A 24,184-nucleotide genomic window follows, 5' to 3' on the forward strand; every position below is an offset into this window, starting at 1 on the left:
TGTGCTGCGCTTGTGTCTCTTCACCAGCATACCAAACAGTAACTCCTTTAGCATGAGGGTGCCCCCAGGTCATTGGCTACCATTCTATTCTGAATGCCTCATTCCTGAATGGCAGTGTTAAAAAGAGATTGGGACACCTCCAGAGCTTGCAAGGCATGGCCAATAATGATTCTCTCTTTTCACCCTCACAACTCTGTAAAGCATTCCTCTCTGCCTTTTACATGTGGGAAAACTGAGTCTTACAGATTGTCAATAATCCACAGTGTGGGAACAGAGAAGTTGGGATGTGAACCTGGGTCTGTCTTGAATCTAGAGTCCATGTTTTTTCTTCCACACCACAGTGGAAGAATTCAATTGTAGATTGTATTAAACATGACAAGAGAAATAAAAATATATAGATAATACAGTAAAAACTAAAAATAATCTCCCAGCTTCTTCTCAGCTTTTGCCCCACGAAGGCCAGTTCAAGTCCTCATTCTCTCAGAGAGTGTCCAGGATGACTCTGCCCACCAAAGACCTCCTCCTCTGGCCCCATTATACCATGGCTTATGCTAGTTGCTTTCTGACTTACCCCCAATTACTTCACATCTGTAAACTCCCTGAGGCTAAGAGCAAGCCCTGTCTATCTCCTGTTGCCTTTGGAGCCAACACAGAAAGGACTTGTTACTGTGGTTTAATTTGATAACTTTTCTTTAAAACTTTTGGTTTTCTTGACTGCAAACTGCATTATAAAAACAGAAAAACACAAAGCTTATCTCTGCAGTGTAATTAGTGATGATAAAATGAATACCCATAAAACCAACTTTCCATCTAAGGAACAGAGTGTCACTGGGACTTAGAAGTACCATCATGTTCTTTCTTGATTGTGTCCTCTTTCCCTATTCCCCTCCCAGGGATAACTACTGTCCTGAACTTGTGTCAATTATTTCCTTTATAGGTTGGGAACAATATATCCTTAACAAGATATTGTTTGACTTTGCCTGGCTTTAAACCCACATAAATGGAACCATTCTATATGCATTCTTCCATATCTTGCATCTTTTATTCAACAATGCCCTTCAGATTGAGTTTGATTGAGTTACAGTGTGTGTGTGTGTGTGTGTGTGTGTGTGTGTCTGTAGTAATAGTAGTATAGTAGTAATTCTTTTACCACTTTGTAATAATCCATGGAAAGACTATGCCACTATTTGTTTATTCATTCTATGTTGATGAATATATTATACAGTTTCTTTTTAGATACATCTTGATAGAAAATGCAAGTGATGATTAAGGTTCTACTTTAATAGGATTTTCCCTGGGTAATTCATGTGGTTTGAAGCAATGATGGCTTCCATGGGCCTCTGGGAACTCAGGGTGATAAATATGAAAAGGTCTTTTATGAGCAACAATATTAATGAATATAAGGCTGTATATTAATATCTCAGGCTCTGATAACAACGCCTGAATTTAAGAGGAGAAAAATGTGTTCATTAGGTAGAGTGCCCATATAAAGAGACAAATGAAATTCCTGCAGAGAATTAGCTGCCCTATTTAAATCTAATATTTAACTCCATGGTTGTCACATGTTCATTAGTAATTAAACAGCCACTTGATTTACTTTACACTTTAACCAGATTGAAAATAGTATTTAACTTTTTTTTTAATTTGATTTACATTTTCTTTTTCTCCTTAAAAAATTTTTTCCAAGGAGGAGAAAACGTTGGTGGGAAATATGTTTATAAAGCTATGGATAAAGACAAAATTTCAGCATCTCAAAAACTCAAATAAATAAGACCAGTTCTCCCATGTTGACCTTGAAAGCAGTAAGTGCATTTGTTCTTTAAGAAATGTCTATTTTGCATTAATATACTGTGTTAGTTTGGTAAATACTTTTGCCAATGTAGTCCCTCTACACAGAATTAATCTCTCTTTCTAAGATGGAAAGCCACTCAGGGACACAGGTAACAAATTTGTGTTTGTATTTGCATTTCTGACAGTCTTCTGCATACAGTTGGTGGTATAAAATATTTGGGGGAAAACATGCTGAATAATAATAAGACTTCAAGCAAACACTGTTTAATCGTATTGTTTCAGTCCATTGACAACAACTCAATTGAGTATGTAGGCAATAAAGTGGCACAATACTCTGAGACACTGGGAGTGGTGTGAACAACTAACCTGAGGGATCACATTATTGAGCTAAGACTTTCTTCCCCTTCTCTTCCAATGAGCATCAGGACTTCTGCCCACCTGCTTTGTTTCCTGTTTTCTGCCAGCACCCAGGAAGTCTTCAGTACCTTCTTAGAGCAGCCCTCCTTAACCAGCCTCTCATCCTAACTTTGTCTTAAGTGCCCCAGTCTGAGTCAACACACACTCCTTCACCTCCCCCACAGACACTTTCTTGGGGCCTTCTGGGATTGCTGCCTGTCACCTGTGAGCTCTCCTTAAACTTCTCTTTAACACCTGGCCACAAATAAAACCTTGGCTAAGCCAGAGGACATCTATGCCTTTCCTTGGCAGCCCTCCTAAATGGAAGCCATCTCCACCCTTTTTCCCCATGTGTCTGATTTCTGACTATAACTTTCCTTCCCCTGCTAGAGCCCCAGTTATCAGAAAGCATCTATCTTAGGGAGCCATCAGCTGGTACCACCCGTGCCCCCTCACTGGTGCAGTCGTGGTTATTCCTCTCACACTTAGAGCTGATACCTGCCCTCTCCACTCGACAAGCGCCATCGTTCTCAGGGCCTGGGGCACAGAAAGGATCAGTAATGTGCCTAAGCTGTAGAAACACTAGGCTGCCATTCCTGTAGTTAACAGTCAAGGCTCTGTGGGAGTTAGGTTTGGCTGTGTTTGTGGCATTAAGGGAACTTTTTTCTAGGAGCAAAATTTTCTCAAAAAAGAAAGCAATGCACTGATTCTGTAAAAGCTCCTTATCTGTGGATTAGCGCTTTAAATACCACTGTCTTAAAACAGTGAACATTTGGATTCATTTATACAAAATATCCTGAATGAAATGAATCTAAGGACTCCATTACAAATAAGCTATCAGGTAAGTGTGTAAACTTTTTACACGCTTCCTTTCCCTGAGGTCACCTTAAAACCAACATGAATAAATAATAAAAAAATAAATAAATGCCCCAATTCCATTATAAATGGCTTCCTAGATTTAGAGAAAAATAAAAAAAAAATGATTTTTAAAAAGTTTTATAAGGAGTTTCTCTTTTTCACTTTGCCAAAAGGAAAGGAGGCATCAATCAGAGACGCACGTGGTAGAGGAAATGCATTGCCAGACCCGTGCGGTCTGCAGACTGCTCTGCGTGTGTTCATATAATCAAAACAGAGCATGTGATTAGAGTATGGTGCAAATACAGCTACTCTGCAGAATCGGGGAGAAATTAATGACCAGCAATAGTAATCGAGAGGAGTGCCTGAAAATTGTCTGGCCACCTTTGTCATCAATGGAATTTTCCAGAGTGGAAATTCGGTGCCCTCGGTCACTTGCTTCTTGTGTACCAGAGCTGAGTAGATTTCCAATTCTGTATTACCATCACATTACAGCAACTGAAAAATGCATTTTGTCGCAAAGTAGCTTCAGTAGTTTACAGACATTCTGGCAGTTTCAGAGTGTCTACATCGAATTCCTGGTATTGATATCTCCCAGAAGTAAATATTCTATATATACACACAGGCTATAGATAAAGTATTAATTCATATCCATTACCACTATACCTAAAAACAATAAATAAATACATAAATAAATAAATAAAGGCTAAATCTCTATCCCCTCAAGGCTGAATAGGAACCATGTCCCTCCCATTTCCTCCGTAATGAGGTCTCATAGAAAACGTTGGCCCAGTCCACATCCTGCCCAGCACATGGACCTTAAATTGAGACATTTATTGAATCTTTTGTATATGCCGAGTTTTAAGTAATCTACAGTTCAAAGGAAAGACATTTTATAGTTTTAGACAGGAAGGTTAAGAATAGTATAGACTCAGAAAATAATGTTCTGTATCAAGAGAAATATCTCTGTTTCTTTGCAGACCTAAAGGTAGGGCCTGTTGGCTCAGTGGTTCCATCTCAGAGGACTGGACACTGTGATAGGAAGAGAATTTAAAGATCAGTGAGGCTGATTCCCTTGTGTTTGACAAGTCAACAAGTGAGACTTGGGGCAGGAGAGTGACTTCCCCAGGGTCACACAGTTAGAAGGTAGCCAAGCTAGAATGCAGGTGTCCTAACTTTCAGAAGTGCCACACTTGGACTCTGTAACAGGCCCAATCTGAGACCAAAAGCAGCGAGTATTTCCTGATATTAATATGCAAGTCAGACCCTGCCAGTTGGCTCAGTGGTAGAGCATCACCCTGGTGTGTGGAAGTCCTAGGTTTGATTCCTGGTTAGGGCACACAGGAGAAGCGAACATCTGCTTCTCCCCCCTCACCCCAATTATTCTCTCTCTCATTCATTCCCTCCAGCAGCCATATGGTTTGAATGGTTCAAGCAAAGTTAGCCCTTGGCACTGAAGATGGCTCCATGGCCTCAGCCTCAGGCTCTAAAATAGCTTGGTTGCTGAGCAACAGAGCTGTGGCCCAACCAGGCAGAGCATCACCTGGTAGAGGTTTGCTGGATGGATCCCTTTTGGCATGCATATGGAAGTCTGTCTCTGCCTTCCTGCCTTTCACTTAATAAAAAAAAATAAATTAAATTAAATTAAAATATGTATTTCATTTACTTAATTCTCTTTTCTAGTAGAAATACTTGAAACATTCACATTTAACACCTGAAATGGACCACACATCTCATAATGAAGAATTTCACTTAAAAAAGACCAATAAACATAAAATATGAGTGTGAAAAGCAGGATGTAAAAGTTAAATACCTTGAAAGATGCTTGAGCTTGATCCAAATACAATTAACAAAAATTATTTACTATCTATCTTAATGTGTATTTCATGGGTAGCATATTGAAACAGGTAAAATCATCTATCTTATAAAAATAAATTTATATAAAAGAGGGAAACTATGTTTTTGAATTTCATCTACATTTTTATTAAGATAAGTTGGTACTAAAATGAAAATAAATGCAATTAAGACCACAGGCATAAAACACACCAGGACAAGACACAGCCCAATATTCATAAATAATATTAATGATGAAATAGAACATAATAATACTGAGCTCTTCTTAAACACTTTTCAGCAAAAAAAAATCCCAATGTGCATTACCATCAATTAATTTTCATATCCTTCGGAATGAGGTCAATAGCCACATTTATTTTACAGATGACACCACAATTAATTGACTTACTTGTGGTCATAGAGCAATCCACTTATCCTTTTCCAAGTGCTACTTTCGATAAAATGAGAGGGAGAGAGCGGGGGCCTAACATGTGCTGATTGCTATTATGAGCCAGAAAATGTGTTGAGAAGTTTACAGGGGCTATCAATCTTCACAGTAATTCAGTAAGGTATCCTTATCTCCGTTTGTAGATTAAAGTAAAAAGAAGAGGATTAGATGAGCTAAATAACTCATCCAAGGTTGTACCGTCAGTAATAGGCAGAGTTTGAATTCTTTCCTCTACAAAATTCTACCTTTCGTTGGCCTTCAAATAAAACACAAAGTGAAAGTGTATGAGCTTGACTTTGACCACCTGGGGAATTGTAGGTCTACTCTTAGCAATTTAGTTCAATGAAACTTTATTAGGCACCTGTTTTAGCCTAAGGCATTTTTCTAGGATTTAGAAGAAAAGGATGAGTAAAATAGACCCTAATTTACTGAAATCTTCAAAAAAAAATCAAGAACTAACAACTTAAAGGGTCAGAAAAATATATATATTTATCATACCTTACTTACACCTTTACTTCCTTCACAAAAGATTTTAGGTACTTTATGTGACCATGCAAGGAAAAAGAAAATTTAAATAAGGACTCAAATCAGGGGGACTGGAATGGAAGGTGAAGACAAGACATTAAGTAGAAATACAAACATGCAAATTCTAGGGTCCCACAGGGTTATTAAAATTAAGTCATAATTTGACCCTGAGCTTCCTGGCAGAGAAGCCAAAAGAAAAACATAATAATTTATAAAAGTTTTACTAACCAAAGTAAAAGTACAGACATTTCTTGTGGTAAGATATTTTTTATGGCATTTAGTGTTCAAAAGAATATTTTAAACAGATTTTACACAAGGGATCAATGTCCTCACAATGGCCCTAGAGTAAATAGTGAGTTTCCTAAGACTATTTCTCAAGGCAGAACTCAATAAGAGATAAACATATGACACAAAAGCCACCCTCAGCCAAAGCACCGCACAGGGAGTCCACAGCTCTTATCATCACAATGGCAGAGAAATCAATGTCTCTAGGCATACTCAAGAATGCTCTGGGGATGGGGTTGAAGAATAGGTGTAATTTCCTCATACCAACTGCTGGGCCTTGAACATATTAAGCAATTGAAAGTAATTTTTTACTAAATAATAACATGAGCATGTAAAAATCAATGAGTGATTGAACAAGAGATAAGAATGTCAGGGAGAGAATGAGCAAGGATGATGATGAGAAGTCCAGAGTATATTAGAGAAATAATGATATATCTTGATTTATTCCCAAAGAGAGAGTAAGTGATTCGCTCTAGGAGTAGGATGAGGCTGAACCATTGAGGGTCCTGAATACCTCACTAGTAGTTTAAACAAATTTGGTCACTAATAAATATGGACTCGTGAACAATGACGTCACCACCTCTTGCCTTCATTTCCTGATCTTTAAATGAGTACATTTGAGCTAAGTGGCATCTTAGGTTGTTAGCTTCAGAGCACACATTCCACAATCTGTGAGTCCACGACTTAATTTTATACATGAGTCCTATCTAGGGCTATTGCAGATTTTTGAACATGGGGGAAATGTGAAAAGTACAAATCATTAGATTGTTCTGGCAGGGAAACTAGGCAGAGAAGCCAGGTGGGGTGTAGCTATAGCTTGTTGGCACAGAGGTGGTGCTAAGCTAAAGGTGGGCTCCATCCAGTTATTGTTTATATGTCATCTCCAGCCCCTTGTCCTTGGGATGCACACAGCTCAGAGTGACTGCCCCCAGGGAAGAAGAGGTCAAGTCCGTGACTCCAAATAAAACAGAGGATATGGCCAAGGACTAATTCTCGGATGTTTCCAGGGAAAGACAGAGAACCTTGAGCCATAAAATGAGACCAGAGCCATAAAATGAGACCAGACAAGTCAGAGGGGCAGGAGAAAGAAACACAAATGGTCCTGAGCGAGAGCAAAAGTCAGATGGCCAGGGGCAGTGGGGCGAGCAGACATGGAAGGGGCGGTGGAGACTGCATGTATCGGAGGTCAAGGGTAGGCACGTCAGTCTAGAGATTGCATCCTGAAATAGAGGATGGGGCTGGGGGTGGATTTTGAGGAGGGAAAATTTTGAGAGTGCTTGTGAGTTAGAAAGAATAGTAGGGAATAAGAAATTAAACAGGCACCAAAAGAAGGAAAGGGAAAGAAGGAAGGAAAGAAGGAAGGGAGGGAGGAAGGAAGGGAAGGAGGGAGGGAGGGAAGGAGGGAGGGAGGGAGGGAGGGAGGGAGGGAGGGAGGGAGGGAGGGAGGGAGGGAGGAGGGGAAAGTGAGGAAGGAAAACTGGTGAGACATATTCTTGGGGAAGCCCCTGAGGGTACAGTGCAGTGGAGGATGCAGAAAAATTCTAAACAGAAAGGAAATGTTTTGAGTAAGCCACTTCTGAGGGCCTCAACTCTGATGCTCATCAAAGCATTGGGCCACTAAAGGAGGAAATAGACTTTCAAGGATCACCAACGGTCCCACTGTAGGCCTCTGGGCTAAACCTCAAAATGAGTCCTGTGATAAATAAGATAGAGTCTTGCATGGTGACTCTGCAGTCCTAGGAGGGCACCAGGTACCAAACTGGATGCCCCATACAACATCTAATGGCAGCAAATGACCCCTCCCTTCTAAACCAGATTTTGATGTCCCATGCTGAAAAATAACAGAACAGCTATGGCAGTATGCAGGAGTAATGCTTAATTTAACCTGATCATTCCAGTAGATAAATGCAACTGAGTTCTTTGAAATTAAATTCCCCAAACTTCTTGTAGAAAACAGCCAAAGAGGGGGAAAGCCCCAGAAATCTTTCAAGCTGTTAGACTGAAGGGAACACCACACTTCAAAATACACATACGGTACATCCTTCGCTTTGACAGCCCCTAACAGCCAAAATTATATCTGTTCTGCACACTGGCATGTGGTAGAATTGGATTGATTTGCCCTGACAGCCCTCCCTGCTGCAACAATACTTGTCAGTCAACCCTGGAAATGTTTGTATTTTCGAGAATAATTATGCAGAGTGATTGTACAAAATCCTGGCAGGTGGGCCAGACTGTCTTATCTGCCTACCTCTTCGGCCCTGTCTCCCTGAACCCTACAGATTTTCCTGCTTCCGAGGATGGAAAACATCCTTTTAATCCCAACTTTTCCCCTCCCAAGCTGTGTGCAGAAACCTCCATTTGAGGGTATCTGTTCTATCACTGGGGATCCTCCACTCCAGTGGCCTCCTCATTGAAACTTTCCTGCATTTCATAATTTAAAGCAGTAGCTACTACATTTTCGTAAGTGACTTCTTCAAGTTAGTTGGCCTTTGCCAATGTACCACTACATGAATGCTCCCATTGTGAAAGAAATCTTGGTTTTGAGGGGGATAAACCACATACCATATCAGTGCACATTCAGGGGCTTCTATGACCTCTGTCTTAACTTTGGATTGTTTATCCTAACAGAAGCATATATGTAACAGACATATGTTATAATGTTATATGCATATAACATAAATTTCCATTCACATACTCTAATGAGGGGATAGGAATTGGTAAGAGAAATGGCAATGATTCTATCAGAATGTGATAAATGGTGATGAGAGGGGCAAACGAAGTGCTATGCAAGTGGGCCACTGTGGAGAGGCACCATGAAGTCATCAAATGAACTTTAAAGGAAGCAGTTCGACTCTATGAGGAAGCGCTGAACACAAAGGGTGAGCACTTCGACTATGAGCAAAAAGTCAGTGGGCCCTTTATGGGGCTAGAATTCCAAATCACTTCCTAGGCTGCTTCTCTCAGCAGCAGACTCTGCCCTGATTCCATAGAAAGGCAAGTAAGTGCTCAGTAGAGCACATAACCAATGACGCATGGCCAATGTCTGTAAGAATGAGGGTCACAGACAAGACTGTGGAGTGCATCCCAAATCTTCTCCATCTCCAGATGGCTTTCTGTCCAATTAATATTCAGATTCCTATGATATTTTTCCTTAACATGCTTGTAAAATTTATTTTCTTTAAAACATTTTGCAATACTTACAGCATCTTTCAATCCAGCATATCCCCCCCCCCCATTTCACCAGTTAGGCATCTTCGTGAAAAGAACTATGTTTGGTTCTGTGGAAGGTTTAAAGATGAATAAGGGGAAGGAAGAACAGCAGTTACTAATTTCACCTCTTCTGTATGCTAGGCATTGTGTCAAGTATTGTACGTTCTTTTATTCAGACATCCTGATGGACCAATGAAGAGTCATCACTGTCTCTATCTTAGGAATGTGTTAACTGAGTCTTGGAGATGCTAAGTAATTTCCCCAGTGCCACCCAGCTGGAATGGCAAGACAAGGTAGGATTGGCTTCAAAGCACTTGCAGTCTCTCCCAGGTGAATACAAATCTTTCCCCAAAGGGTGGGCTGTCTACTAGGGAGATGAGACAAATACACAAAAAGCAGTCGTTAAAGGCAGAACATAAAAACTGCTGTGACAGATGTAAAAAATACAGGGTTAAAGGTGTTAAGAAGGGGGAAAAAGCCTGACCTGTGGTGGCACAGTGGATAAAGCATCGACCTGGAAACACTGAGGTCGCTGGTTCAAAACCCTGGGCTTGCCTGGTCAAGGCACATATGGGAGTTGATGCTTCCTGCTCCTCCATCCCCCTTCTCTCTCTCTCTCTCCCTCTCTCCTCTCACTCTCTCTCCTCTCTTAAAAAAAATTAATAAAAAAAAGAAGGGGGAAAAAAGGAAATCCTTTGAGTATAGGGTTGGAGGTTGAAGGACATGCCATTTGAATTTTCTCTTGTAAGTTGAGCAGGGCTGAAATGTTGGTTGGAAAGAAGGGCCTTTTGAACATAATGGATTATGACATTTCCAAAATGCTAGTGTGTCACTGACTTGATCATATACTGGACCTTCATGTTGAAACATGTCTGTGTTAATGTCCAAAATCTGAAAACAATTTACGTTGGATCAAATGAAATTTTCATTTGCACAGGCTCAGATGAGACAAATAACAGCTATTTCACACAGCTCGACTTAATTCATTACAAGGTTGTATCTTGGCAAACAGAATCTCTGAATGTTAGAAAAGGATCCATATTTTTTCTTTTAATTAAAAAAATATTAAGAAAAGTATTGCATGCAAATAATAACAAATAAGTAGTTCTGAAGGGCTTAAGATGAAAAGAAATTGTACTCCTACATTCTCTTTCCTATCCTCAGTCTCACTCTCCTGGGTTCAGTCTAATTTGATTTCTGGTTTTCTAGGGATCATTTCCATAACTCTAATCAATATATTATACCTCATTTTTGTTTCCCTAATTTAAGACACTTACTGATTTTCCATCACATAGGAGAATTATGCTCACATTATCTCCCACCTCCTCCCAATAATTGGGAGCTGTATTATTTTCAGTTCTTCTATTGATTATCTATCATACTGCATCTCTATTCCAGGTAGCCTAATACTCTCTTGTATGTGATGAGCATATTAACACCCCTACCTTCTTCTGCCCCAATCACTTCCAATATTCTATGAGTTTGACCTTTACTGAAACTGTGCAAAATTGTTGTTATGTATGTTCAATTCACAATATGATACAATTAAGTTCCTTATCCTTCTAAAAATTGGAAGGCAATAAACAACATTCATATTAGTAGGACCAGCTTAATACCGGTGGCTGCAAGGCTAAGTGGGTGCCAGGCCTGCATTTTCATCTCCACATGTCTAATGTCATCTGTTCTACACACTGGCATGTGGTAGATGTCAAATCTAGTGCTTTTTTCATTGTACTCTGATTCTTCTCACTACAGACATCAACCAGATACAATATATAGCTCAAAAGCATAAGAACAGGGGAAGGCATGGAAGTTAAAGGCTGTATGAAGTCAGCAGAATATTGCTATATCCTGTCCCCAAAAGTCAAATCACTCTTCCTCTGTAGCTACCAGATTTAGCCCTTTTATATGCTGTCTATTTGCACTCTCCATCTTTGATGAGCTGCAAAAGCGCGGGTGTGAACTCATGAGAAGAAGCAGAGCATTGAAGGCAGTTTATGAGCTGGGAGTGGATTTATAACGTGACAGTCATGGTGGTTGGGTTCCTTTCCTCTCGGCCTTTTGATAAGGACTTGTGTGTGCTTCTGTCAGCTGGAGCACTTCCAAACTTGGCCCTCAATGCTACAGACTCAGCTTTTGGAGAACAGTTATAAAATGTGCACAACTAAGTCACATTTACCTCATTACGCTGCTTTAGAAAGGAGAATTGTTCCTGCCCCTTGGGCTCTGGGATCCTGTTGGGGATTCTGTAGTGAGTGACACAAATCCAGCTTCTGGTATGAGTCCTGGGTTTTGTAATGACATCCCGTATAAAAATTGCCTTCTCTTGAGGAGTTTCAATGTTACTAAGACAAAGGAGTTTCAATGTATGCTGGGTGATTAAAAATTCTGTTCTTATATGTAAATATGAACCATTCACATCTAGGATTGGCATTGTCTGAAGTATGAAAATGGCATCAAATATTCGGAGTAAATAATATTTAACAAATTCATTTAAGAATACATCAATGTTAAATTATACAGTATAAGGATCCTTGGGTTACGACACAGTTCCTTTTCTATGTCAGTGATGTAACCTGAATTTTGGTGTAAGCTGAAACATGCCCTGGTCAACACAAATGGAGCACTTGAGCTTTTAACAGTCCAAAATGGCATAGGTAAGCATACAGGGGGACGCCACCTCCCTCACTCCTATGCTGCGTATTCGTCCGCCATGCGCAACCAAACTAGTTCACCCACATAGTCCGTCATTACGACACTAACAGCATAAGCCAAAACATTCACGTCTCAATTTTTTTTAAGCTTTTAGGAGAGTGAGTGTCATAAACTCAAAATGTATGTTGAGACTGTCGTAACTCGAGGACCCTTGTATGCTGAAGTTGAAGAAGTAATCAGAGTTAACAGTGTGTCCCTGTGGATAAGATACCCAGCCCTGCCTCACAGTCCTGGTGAACAAGCCTCCAAGGAGAACCTGGCTCAGGGTCTGGAGTCTGCACTGGGGACAGAACTGAGGGTGAAGGGCCAACGCTGGACTCAACTCAGCTCATTTTCTGATCCATCCTTCTCCACCTAAAAGTCATTGAGTGAATCAACAATATTTGTAAGGAACAGTAAAATATTCTCATATTTTCCCCTCTACCTTATGAATGTGCACATGAATACAGTTGTCCCTCGCCATATCACTGTTCACTTTTTGCGGTCTATATCTAATTTTGTATCATGGATTTTTCGCTATATCTTAGGATTTTGTGATATATAGGTATTTTTATATATTTATTTTAATTCTTTTTGCAGTAAAATCAACATTTTTTATTATTAAATTTAGTGCAGTGACATTGATAAATCAGGGTACATATGTTGAGAGAAAACATCTCCAGATTATTTTGACATTTGATTGTGCTGTATACCCCTCACCCAAAGTCAAATTGTCTTCTGTCACCTTCTATCTGGTTTTCTTTGTGCCCCTCCCCTCCCCCACCTCCTCTCTCCTTCTTCGCCCCATCCCCCCTCCCCCGAACCCCCACCAATAAGCATTACTTTAAAATAAGCTAATTCATCATCTTTATCATTCAAGTTATAGTATATTCACTGGTGAGTACCCATATAGAATTTTATATATTGTTAAAATTACGTAGGTTCGTAGGTTTAAGAGTGTAGAAAGTGTTTAAGAGGATAGGAAGTGTTTATAAGAGTGTGGAAAAAGTTAATACCATGTGTGGTAAAGGTTTATAAGAGTGTGGGGAGGGTTTACAAAGCCTTAAATATACAGTGTGTGCATAACGACATGGTGCACTTTTGACTGGTCACAGGAAAGCAACAAAAGACGATAGAAATGTGAAATCTGCACCAAATAAAAGAAAAACCCTCCCAGTTTCTGTAGGATAATGTGGCAGCATGTGCGCATGCGCAGATAATGACGTAACACTGTATACAGCGAAGCAGCCCACGGCCATGCCAGTCAAGATGTGGATGGTACAGAGGAAAGTTCAGTGTGTTCTGTGGCTTGTTAAATTTGAATCTGTGACCAAAGTGCAACGTGAATATCGGGGCATTTATAACGAAGCGCCACCACATAGGAATAACATTACTTAGTGAGATAAGCAGTTGAAGGAAACCGGCAGTTCGGTGGAGAAACCCCATTCTGGTAGGCCATCAGTCAGTAACGAGTCTCTAGACTCGAGGCTATATGGGATAGCTACCTAAGGAGCCCTAAAAAAATCTGTGTGTGAGCCCACATCAAACTGCACTGAATAGGTATGAAACTGGGAGGGTTTTCCTTTTATTTGGTGCAGATTTCACATTTCTATCATCTTTTGTTGCTTTCCTGTGACTGGTCAAAAGTGCACCATGACTTTACGGACACACTGTATATAAATAATAAAATAAGTATAAGATCACTACTTCACAGATTTTCACCTATCGTGGGGGGTTCTGGAACCTAACCCCTGCAGTAGATGAGGGACCACTGTATAGCAAAAATAACAGGAGTGAGATCCTTACAAGCTCAGATGAAACCACCTAGCTATGTAAGAGCTGGTGAAGGCCAAGGAGGAAAAGGCCCATTGAGGAAAGAAAGTGAGAAATAAGGAGGGAAGTGTTCCGTGGACAGGTGTAGAGGGTGTTGGGGGCAGCAGCAAGCAAAATGACTACACTTTGCAGGCAGGAGTCAAGAGGCAGAAAGAAAAACCTCAGTCCAATTGTTGTTAATAACTAACTATACAACTTAAAGCAATTCACTTAATGTATCTGCCCAACTTTGATTTCTTTCTTCCATTTGTAAAATGGGAATAAAAGTACCTGACCCCTGCACCCCAGCAAGAACAAAATGGCATTCTAAATAAAAAGCACACTGACAAATAAAATGTATTATAAATGTTATACGGCGTGACCACTGCCATTTAGCAATTTGGCACTCAGAAGTACACAGTGCCTTACAGATACATTTTATTGGTTCAATTTAATGTTAAATATTACAGACAACTACGATAATAATGGGCCTTCAGGTCTCAGAGCCCTTTAAGGCTCATAAAGCACTCACGCATGTTATTTTATTTGAGCATTAAAACAACTCTGTGAAGGAGGCTGTGAAACCTTTCCAAGTTCCATCACACAGCTGAGGATGGGGAGGCTCAGAGAGGCCAAGGGGATCACCCAAGATTGCACAGTTGGTCAGTTAGAGAGCCAGACCCCGAGCTTGGCCTTTAGATTCCAAGTTCAATGTTCTTTTCACCCATAGCATAGAAAGCCTTCTGGAGACTATGAATCAAGAAAGTAAAATATTCGCTCTGGAGACAAAACTTGTAGATAAGAGACTAAGACCAATGCAGGAAGCAAATGCAGTAATAGTGCCAAGCATTGGCCTGCTGGAGGGATATGAACTCAAGAAAGGAGAAGTTAATGTGGATGGTAATTGTAGAAAAGGCTTCACACATTAAAAATGGTCTGGGTTGAAATGTTAAAAATGGGTTCATTTGAATAATGGGAGGTAAATGTGGGTTCTTAAGTAAGAAGGAGAAGCAAAGGCATGAGCAGGGAGTGGGAATAAGACTGCTCTGTTCAATTGGGGGCATGATGGAGGTAGTGGGGTGGAAATTACAATAGAAGTTTCAATGGGTTAAATAGGACCAGATCACAGAGAGCCTGAAGGTAAGATGAGGGGGTCTAGATCTGATCCTATAAGCAGATGGAAGCTACTGTAGGTTCCTGAATGAGGATGGGGCATTATATAAGTAGTATATGGTCTGTTAAGGATATGCATGGTATATTAAATGTGAGCTGGAGCAAAGAAAGTAGTTAGGAGATGGTTGCATCAATAAAAGCATAGTCATGAAGTGCTGGTTTAGAGCAATGAAAATAGAAGGAAAGCTATAAATTCTAACAGCAAAGTTATTTTATAATTGGAGCAAAAGCATTATTCACTCAGCTACCAAACTGCACATAACTCTCAGAAACATGAATGGCTGTCTCAACCAAATTTCCCCTTAACTGTGCTGCCAAATTAAGTGACCCAGTTGCCAAAGCAAACAGTTTATTAAAAATCACATACATCTGTCAGAAAGGTTCCTTATTTCAGCCCTTAGTCTTCTATCCAAGAAGACTTCTCAGGAAGAGAATGATTATACCCATGCACAAACGCCACTGGGGTCACCTCAGACCTTCTCAACACATGTCTGTGAATCCCTGCATCCAATGTCAGAAGACGCTGCATGTGGGCCTATTGGACCTATATCTTCTCTGAGGACATGCAGGTAAAGTGGGGAGCAGAAGCAGATGCAAAAAAGCCCAAGTGTGGAGCAGAGAAGGAGGACAAGTTGGGGCAGGAGGACAGACACAAATATGGCATTGGTACATGGACAACCTGAATCCTAACACCTTGATTGCTCGGGCCAGCCAGAGTCTCAGTGCTTCATCCTGCCTTCCCAGCACCTACGCTCTGAAACCCTACCCCAATGCAGCAAACAAGAAAGACTGAAATTGATACCCTTCCTTTGTTTGCCAGGTGGGTTTGTAGACATGGTCATATTTGAACATAGCTACGGCCTTCATTTTCATGAGTGACATGTAATAAAGACACACTTCCCCTTTAAATTTCAATAGCTCTGTTGTGCTTTCCATCGCTCTTCATTGCAGTATGTGGGCATCACACACACACACACACACGCACACACACACACACCCAGACACCTCACACGCGGCACCGACAGCTGCTTGCCAGTCAATGAAGTCACATTACTCTGTCACGGGATGTGTGAAATCAGCTGTCTCACAGGAGGTGGGCAGAGGCATGCACAATGCAGTCAATGTAAACGGGGATTTTCTCTCTCCTGCGCCTGTGTCACTGGCTTATTAAGCAGAGGGGTGAACCAGCTTCATGGGTACAGCACTGTATTTAGAAAACACCTGGTCTTTTTATTGTTCATTACATGTGATAATAACTTCAGGAGACTGTCATCTTCAGATTCATGCTGGACAGACAAAGCAAGTTCCTGGCTCTTGGAAAAATCCAACATAATTGACCTCCTTTTCCCATGAAAATGTCCACAGCAATGATACAACTAGCACTCCCTGGACAAATGTGCCAGAGCCCCTCCAAGGGCTACAAGGCTGTGGATAGCTCAATCACTGTCATGATCTCTTCAGCCTCTCAAAGCGTCTCCCTTAAAACTAATACTTACAATGCTCCAGGCCAGGCAGTCACTCTGGCCACAAGCTGCCCAGCCAGCTGCTCCTACCACGGCACCCACGTCCATGGGATATCATTTCAGTGGAGTGACCACCATCTCAGACTCCACAACCCAGAAACTGGAGCCCTAAACCAAGTACCTGAGAGCTTAATTGTATTTTTTTTTTTTTTTTGTATTTTTCTGAAGTGAGAAGCAGGGAGGCAGAGAGAAAAATTCCCACATGCGCCCAACTGAGATCACCCAGCAAGCTCACTAGGGGGCAATGCCCTGCCCATCTGGGGCCATTGCTCCATTGCAACTAGAGCCATTCTAGTGCCTGAGGTGGAGGCCATGATACCATCAGTGCCTGGGCCAACTTTGCTCCAATGGAGCCTTGGCTGTAGGAGAGGAAGAGAAAGATAGAGAGAAAGGAGAGGGGGAAGGGTGGAGCAGCAGATAGGTGCTTCTGCTGTGTGCCCTGGCCAGGAATCAAACCCAGGACTTCTACACACCAGGCCGATGCTCTGCCACTGAGCCAACTGGCCAGGACCTTAATTGTGTTATTTTACAGTAATTTTGTACTCTATGAAAAGAATTATTGAAAGACAGATATTTATGTTGGGTCATATGTTCTTACATGATGCCTGATGGTTTTCCAAAAAAAAAAAAAAAATTATTTGTCTCACCTGACATCATTAGACTAGCCACAAGGACTTCTATGCCCCCAAAGTTAAACCTCTGTTCAGGACCAGCCAAGGCCAGGAAGCCAGTTTGATTGTTTAAGAAATGTAGAGTGGGAGGAAAGCTACAGGACACTGGGAGGGATGAGACTCCAAACGGCTAATTAACAGGACCAAGACAAGGGAGTGTGACAGACTCACACACAAGTGAGCTGGCAGCCCTAACTAATTAGCAACAATTAATTTTACGGTAGGAGCAAGAACACATGTATTATGTTCTATAAAAGCTTAATAGATGTCACCATAAATCACTCCCATCTCTTCCCTGAAATTTAACTTGCAAGCAGGCTGCCTCGAAATCTTCAAGAATTAACACTGTAGAGCTAGCTGCCTGCTATGTCTTGGATCTTCACATGAAAAGCAAGATGGTTTTTCTCTGGTACTCGGCCCTCCACTGATTTCAGCTGTTATAACCCAGGGCCGGCTCAGCCACACCCAGGCCCTGAACCTACTCTGATTAAGGAAGGCAAAAAACAAACAAACAAACAAACAAACAAAAAAAAAGAGCAGTCCCAGGCCCGCTCCTGATGGGACCTGGAATCCATTGTCCCACTCTAACTGGATGTCCATGAGCCCAGAATGAACTCCTGGCCTCAGATGGAAAACAGATTTCTTTATATATGTCTTCTATCAAATGGAAGTGCCTGCATGGAACATTATGTTGAGAGGATCAGGAGCGTGGTGAGAAAAACAGCCACGATGCACTCATAATGTCTGCTGGCACAGGGATTAGCGGCACTGTTGTGGTTTCTGTTTGCTTTGATTTCATTTTCTACCATTTTTTAAACTGTAGTAAAATACACCTAAAATTTATCATTTAAAAGTATACAATCCAGGGGCATTAAGTACATTAAGAGTTTTGTGCAACCACCACCGCTATTGTTCCAGAACTTTTTCATCACTTCAAATGGAACTCCTGTACCTACTGAGCAGCCTGTCCCATTTGCCCCTCCCGACAGCCTCTGGAACCCACTAGTATGTTTTCTATCGCTATAGGTTTGCCTAGTCTGGGTATTTCATATGTATATAGATGAAGCCACACCGTCTGTGTCCTTTTGTGTCTGGCATCCTTTCACTTAACATAAAGCTTTCAAGGTTTATCATGCTGTAACATGTATCACCACTATTTTTTTAATCACTCTAATTAGCCCTTTCTGTTAGCCGGTGTTCTCCTTCATTTTTCTTTTTTTTTTTAATTTTCTTCTTCTTTTCTAAGTGAGAGGAGGGGAGATATAGAGACAGACTCCTGCATGTGCCCTGACCAGTATCCACCCAGCAACCCCCATCTGGGTCTATACTCGAAACTGAGCTATTTTTAGCGCCTGAGGTGGAGGCTCTATGGAGCCATTCTTAGCACCTGGGCTGATGCACTCGAATCAATTGAGCCATGGCTATGCAAGGGGGAGAGAGAGAGAAGGCGGAGGAGGAGGAGTGGAGAAGCAGATGGTCATTTCTCCTGTGTGCCCTGACCGGGAATCAAAAACATGACATCCACATGCCAGGCCACCACTCTACCACTGAGCCAACTGGGCAGGGCCTCCTTCAGTTTTCTAAACAGCATCTCAGTTCTCTTTTAAGTCGGGAACCCATTATGAAACTGAGCCAAGGCCTTTTAGACCCCTTCTTCAAATAATTTTACTTTCTTTCTCATCCTCCGAGGCTCTTGGTGGGACCCTGCTCTGAGAGGGCAAATTAACTGTAACTAGGACTCTGCTGTTTGTTAAACAACCAAAGTGGACCTCCTCGTAATGGAGGCACAACTGACCTACCTTTTGGAGCACTGTCCATTGCTTACTCTGGACTAAGAGATTTCAGATGCCAGACTTCAACCAGTCCTGAATCTATGTTGTAGTAATTTTATTAGCCTTCCAGAAAGTTCAACCTTTTGTGATGTAGAATGGTAAATTAGAATGTAAGAGATGTGACTTCCATTCCCAGGAAGATGAAGTAGGTATATCTTTCTCAATTTTCCCCATGAACTACCACTAAAAACCTTAGGCATTATAAAGAAAAGAAATGGCCCTGGCTGGTTGGCTCAGCAATGGAGTGTTGGCCTGGCATGTGAAAGTCCTAGGTTCACTTCCTGGTCAGGGCACACACAGGAGAAGCGAACATCTGCTTCTCCATCTCCGTCCCCCCTCCCTCCTGCAGCCATGGCTCGAATGGTTCAAGCAAAGTTGGCCCCAGGTGCTGAGAATGGCTTTATAGCCCCGATGCACTGAAAAAGCTCAGTTGTGGAGCAATGAAACAGTGGCCCCAGATAGGTAGAGCATTGCCCGTTAGGGGGCTTGTCAGGTGGATCCCAGTCGGGGCACATGCAGGAGTCTTGCTCTTGGCCTCCTCGCCTCTTGCTTGACCAAAAGAGAGAGAGAGAGAGAGAGAGAGAGAGAGAGAGAGAGAGAAAATAAACATAAGAAGACTCTGAAAGATGGAGAGAAGAAGATAGATTGACTAGAAACCTTGGAATTACGTGGTAGTGAGTCCCTGGACTGTATTTTTGTCTCATATATCCCCAAATTGGACCTGAAGAAGCCAGAAACCTAAAGATGCACAAGCAGAAAAATCCCCAGAAACAAAAAGGTTGCTGTTTCCTTCTAAAAGACCAGGAAAGCCTCAGCCTAGAAAGGCTGAAAAATCTTACTCAGTAACCACTCTGCCCCTAAAAATACCCCCTTATGGTAGTCGTGGCTCCTCCCCCAGCCATGCCAGCAAAGGCTAAGCAGGGAGCCTGGACTTCTTTCTATCCTCCTGAGGCTGTAAGAGGTGCCAAGCCAGGGGTCCTGGTGGTATCAGAGAAAAGGCCAAGTGGATGGCCAAGACTTTCATCCCCACCGGGCAGTAACAAGTGCCCCCCTACTGCCACTACAGTATTCTTGGAGACAACACAGGGAGCTGGTACTTCCAAGCCCACTCTGAAGGAACTCGCACCACCATTCTTCCATGCAAGGGTGATATCAGAGGCAGCAGAGTGGGGAGTCAGGACTTCTATCACCACCCAGCAATAATGATGCTGCCCTCTTGCCCCCTCCCACAATACACTATGGTATCAGTAGAAGCCATGGGGGGAGAAGAAGGCATTTTCTCCCCTCTGAACCAGGGAGGTATCAATGGAAGCCTAATAGGGAGCTAGAACTCCCACCCCTCCCAAAAAGTAATGAAGGGACTGCCTCCTCAAGTGTTAACAGAGGTTGAAGGAAAAACCTGGCTGTCTACCTTCACCTGGCAGTAACAAAAGAGTCCCCCTTGTCTCCACTGGGATAGTGTCAGAGGAAGCTAGCTACAACAAAAGATTTAAACAAATTCAGAGTCTCAAAACAGAATACCCCAGATTTCTAGGATTCAATAAAAAATCACTCATTATGCCAAGAACCAAGAATATCTCAAATTGAAAGAAAAAAATAAAATCAATAGACGCCAACACCCGATAACAGCAATGTTAGAATTATATAGCAAAGATGTTAAAGCAGTTATGATAAAGAAAATGCTTCACTGAACAACTACAAACACATTGAAACAAACGAAAACAAATAGTCTCAGCACAGAAACAGAGGACATAAAGCAATACCAAATGCAAACTTTAGAACTGAAAAATACAGAAACCATATTTTTTTTTTGTATTTTTCTGAAGCTGGAAACGGGGAGGCAGTCAGACAGACTCCCGCATGCGCCCGACCGGGATCCACCGCAAACCAGGGGGCGATGCTCTGCCCATCTGGGGCGTCGCTCTGTTGCTACCAGAGCCACTCTAGCGCCTGAGGCAGAGGCCATGGAGCCATCCCCAGCGCCCTGGCCATCTTTTGCTCCAATGGAGCCTTGGCTGTGGGAGGGGAAGAGAGAGACAGAGAGGAAGGAGAGGGGGAGGGGTGGAGAAGCAGATGGGCGCCTCTCCTGTGTGCCCTGGCTGGGAATCGAACCCGGGACTCCTGCACGCCAGGCCGATGCTCTACCACTGAGCCAACCGGCCAGGGCTGAGAAACCAAAATTAAGAACTTAACAACTGGATTCAACTATATAAAATGGAGGAGACAGAGGAGAACAATCAGTAAACTGGAAGACTTCACGTAAACGGAATCATACAGTATTTGTCCTTTTGCATCCTCCTTATTTCACTTACCATAATGTTTGTAAAGTTGACCAATGTTGTCATAAAAGACACGATTTACTTCCTTTTTAAGGCTAATAATCAAGTATCTGTTTATGCCACTTTTTTAATCCATCCATCCATTGAGAGACACTTTGCTCTGCATCTTTAAACACCTGCCTCTGCGTCCACATCATTTCCTTGCACATTTTCAGTTCATACCACGTGCACACACATGCACACACACATATACCTTCTTCAACCCTCCAAGGAGTCGGTATGGGGATAATAGTGTCACCAGGTATTTTGCTTGAGGAAACTTCCCTTCCCTCATCATCTCTACCACCTTCTTTCTTTCCCCTTTAACACGCTATTTTTCTCCATTTCCCACTTATATTGTACCTTCCAGAATAAAGATAACTATACATTCGCAAATTCCCTCTCATGAATGTGCATGTCAGCTCCTGAGTGCCTTCTCCTCTCATCTGGTTCTTATATAGTCACACCGGTGTCACCTCACTATTTGCCCTCTTTCTCCTTTGTATTCAAGAAATAAATGCATGATGCTCCATAAGGTTGACAAACATAAGAAAGGCTAGGAAAATCTTGGTCTAAAGGAGAAGAAAAGCCATATGTTTATCAACTAAAATGGGTATGTTTTCTAGTTTATGTAAATACTTGGACTATAATAGCATTATTTTTCCACTAGTTTTTACTGCAAAACTAGAAATTTGACTTTGGGTGAAATAGACTTTTGTAAGCTAGCTGCACAATCTAACCACTGTTTATAAACTAGTTCCTCTCAGAGGAATGCATTCCAAGTTTCAAATAACTGGCTTTATAGTCAGCAAGCATCTGTAATGTAAGAGAGATATCTTGTCTCTTCACACAATGCCTTGTTATTTGAAGTGATCTCACTACATTTTCATCTCTGATATCAGAGGAGAAACAGAGTTTGCATGAAAATATTCTCAGAAAATTCAGATGCCCCTTTTAGCAGTTTGCTTCCACTTCCTTAACTACTTTTTCTTAAGCTACAGTTGTTATAAGAAGATAAAATATTATGATGGTAACTGATGGTAGAAAATGTCATCTACAAGTGGATGGAGGAAGAGGAGATAAAGCAAAGCACGTGAAGAAAGCATAAAGTAGAAGCCATGCTTGAAGAATATATGGTAGTTTTGCCTGACCAGGTGGTGGCGCAGTGGATAGAGCTTCGGACTGGGATGCGGAGGACTCAGGTTCGAGACCTGAGGTCGCCAGCTTGAGCGCAGGCTCATCTGGTTTGAGCAAAGCTCACCAGCTTGGAACCAAGGTTGCTGGCTTGAGCAAGGGGTTACTCAGTCTGCTGAAGGCCCATGGTCAAGGCACATATGAGAAAGCAATCAATGAACAACTAAGGTGTTGCAACGAAAAACTGATGATTGATGCTTCTCATCTCTCTCCGTTTCTGTCTGTCCCTATCTATCTCTCTCTCTGACTCTGTAAAAATTAAATAAAAAAATAAAGAATATATGGTTGTTTTGCTGAGAACATAGCCTATTAAAACTCAAAGGTACAAATAAAGACTAAAAATTAAGGTTGGCTGGAGTTACACAGCTAGTCAAGTTCTCTGCAAATTCCATTAGTAAGTAAACCTTTTACAGTATTCTATGTAACTCCTAGAGGAATGCATTGAAGACCAGGGTGTCCTCTGTCCAAGTTTAGGCATGAGGCCAATTCAATTATAAGGATTAGAATTCATGAATTCTCAGTTCAGTACACCATGTGCCTAGCATACAGGGTAGAAAATAATAATCTATGATAATTTCTGATTAAGAGAGGCCAGAAAAGAAGGTAAGGGTATTTCTATATTTAAGCTGTTTTGCAACACCTAGCAGATATTTCCCCCTCCGTTCTTTTTGGCATTGCAGGTACTGTTCATTTAGATTCACTAATTTCGAACAGCCTGAAGCAGCTGCTCAGTAATGGTTGAAGCATCTGCTTAGTAATGCTCCACGCAGGAAGTTTTACAAGTTCATGGATGAAGCATCCCCTGCTTCAGTAAAAATACCCTGCTCTCAGGTCAAAAATTGTCCTTAGTATATTCTGGAAGGAAGGAAGGAAGGAAGGGAGGGAAGAAGGGAGGGAGGGAGGGAGGGAGGGAAGTGGAGGAGAAGAATAAATGGAAGTTAAGAGAGAAAAAAATTTTTCTGCTTACTAAGAATACATTGCATGTTCTAGCTGACTTTTTTCCCATCAGAAAATATGATACATTAAAATCAAAGACTTTGCCCAATTTAATATAAAGTTAAAATTTTAGTGTTGGGTGATCATAACATGAGAATTTGGAAAGAAGAGAAAATTGTGAGATATGATTAGCTGTAAATTATCTCCAAATGATCAGCTCCTCTCCATTCTCATGGCTTCTATCCATTCACAATGTGAAGCTACGGTCAAAGCATTGACCTGGAAGTTCCAGGTGCCTTCCAAGAAAACTTTACCAAAGGACTTGTGTCTACTAGATTGTACTGGTCAAACTGTGTTACACTCATAGCTGCTAGAGAGTCAAGAGTGCTGCCAAGAGACTTTTCTGCAACAATGGAGATGTTTTATCTGTGCTGTCCTACTACATAGACATTTGAAATAAGAAACTGAAACTTTAATTTTATTTAATTATAATTAATTTTAATTTAAATAACCATATGTATAGATTTTCAGCTGAGCAGTCCAAAAGAATTTTAAAATTTCCTTATTTCTAAATTTCCTTATTTCTACATGGTGAGACTCGAATGAGATAGATTGGAAAAATGGATGAAGAATTATTGAAATAATTATTGTAATTATCTGAAACCATGCTAGTGACTTGATAACCGTT

General features: G+C 41.4%; 1 protein-coding gene across 6 annotated transcripts in view; it reads right to left on the minus strand.

Annotated features, from left to right (window-relative positions):
- The window catches only part of NTRK2 (neurotrophic receptor tyrosine kinase 2), a 363,188-nt gene that overhangs the window by 88,040 nt on the left and 250,964 nt on the right, over positions 1 to 24,184 (minus strand). The window lies entirely within an intron of this gene.

The sequence above is a fragment of the Saccopteryx bilineata genome, chromosome 2, assembly GCF_036850765.1.
Source record: "Saccopteryx bilineata isolate mSacBil1 chromosome 2, mSacBil1_pri_phased_curated, whole genome shotgun sequence".
NCBI lineage: Eukaryota > Metazoa > Chordata > Mammalia > Chiroptera > Emballonuridae > Saccopteryx > Saccopteryx bilineata.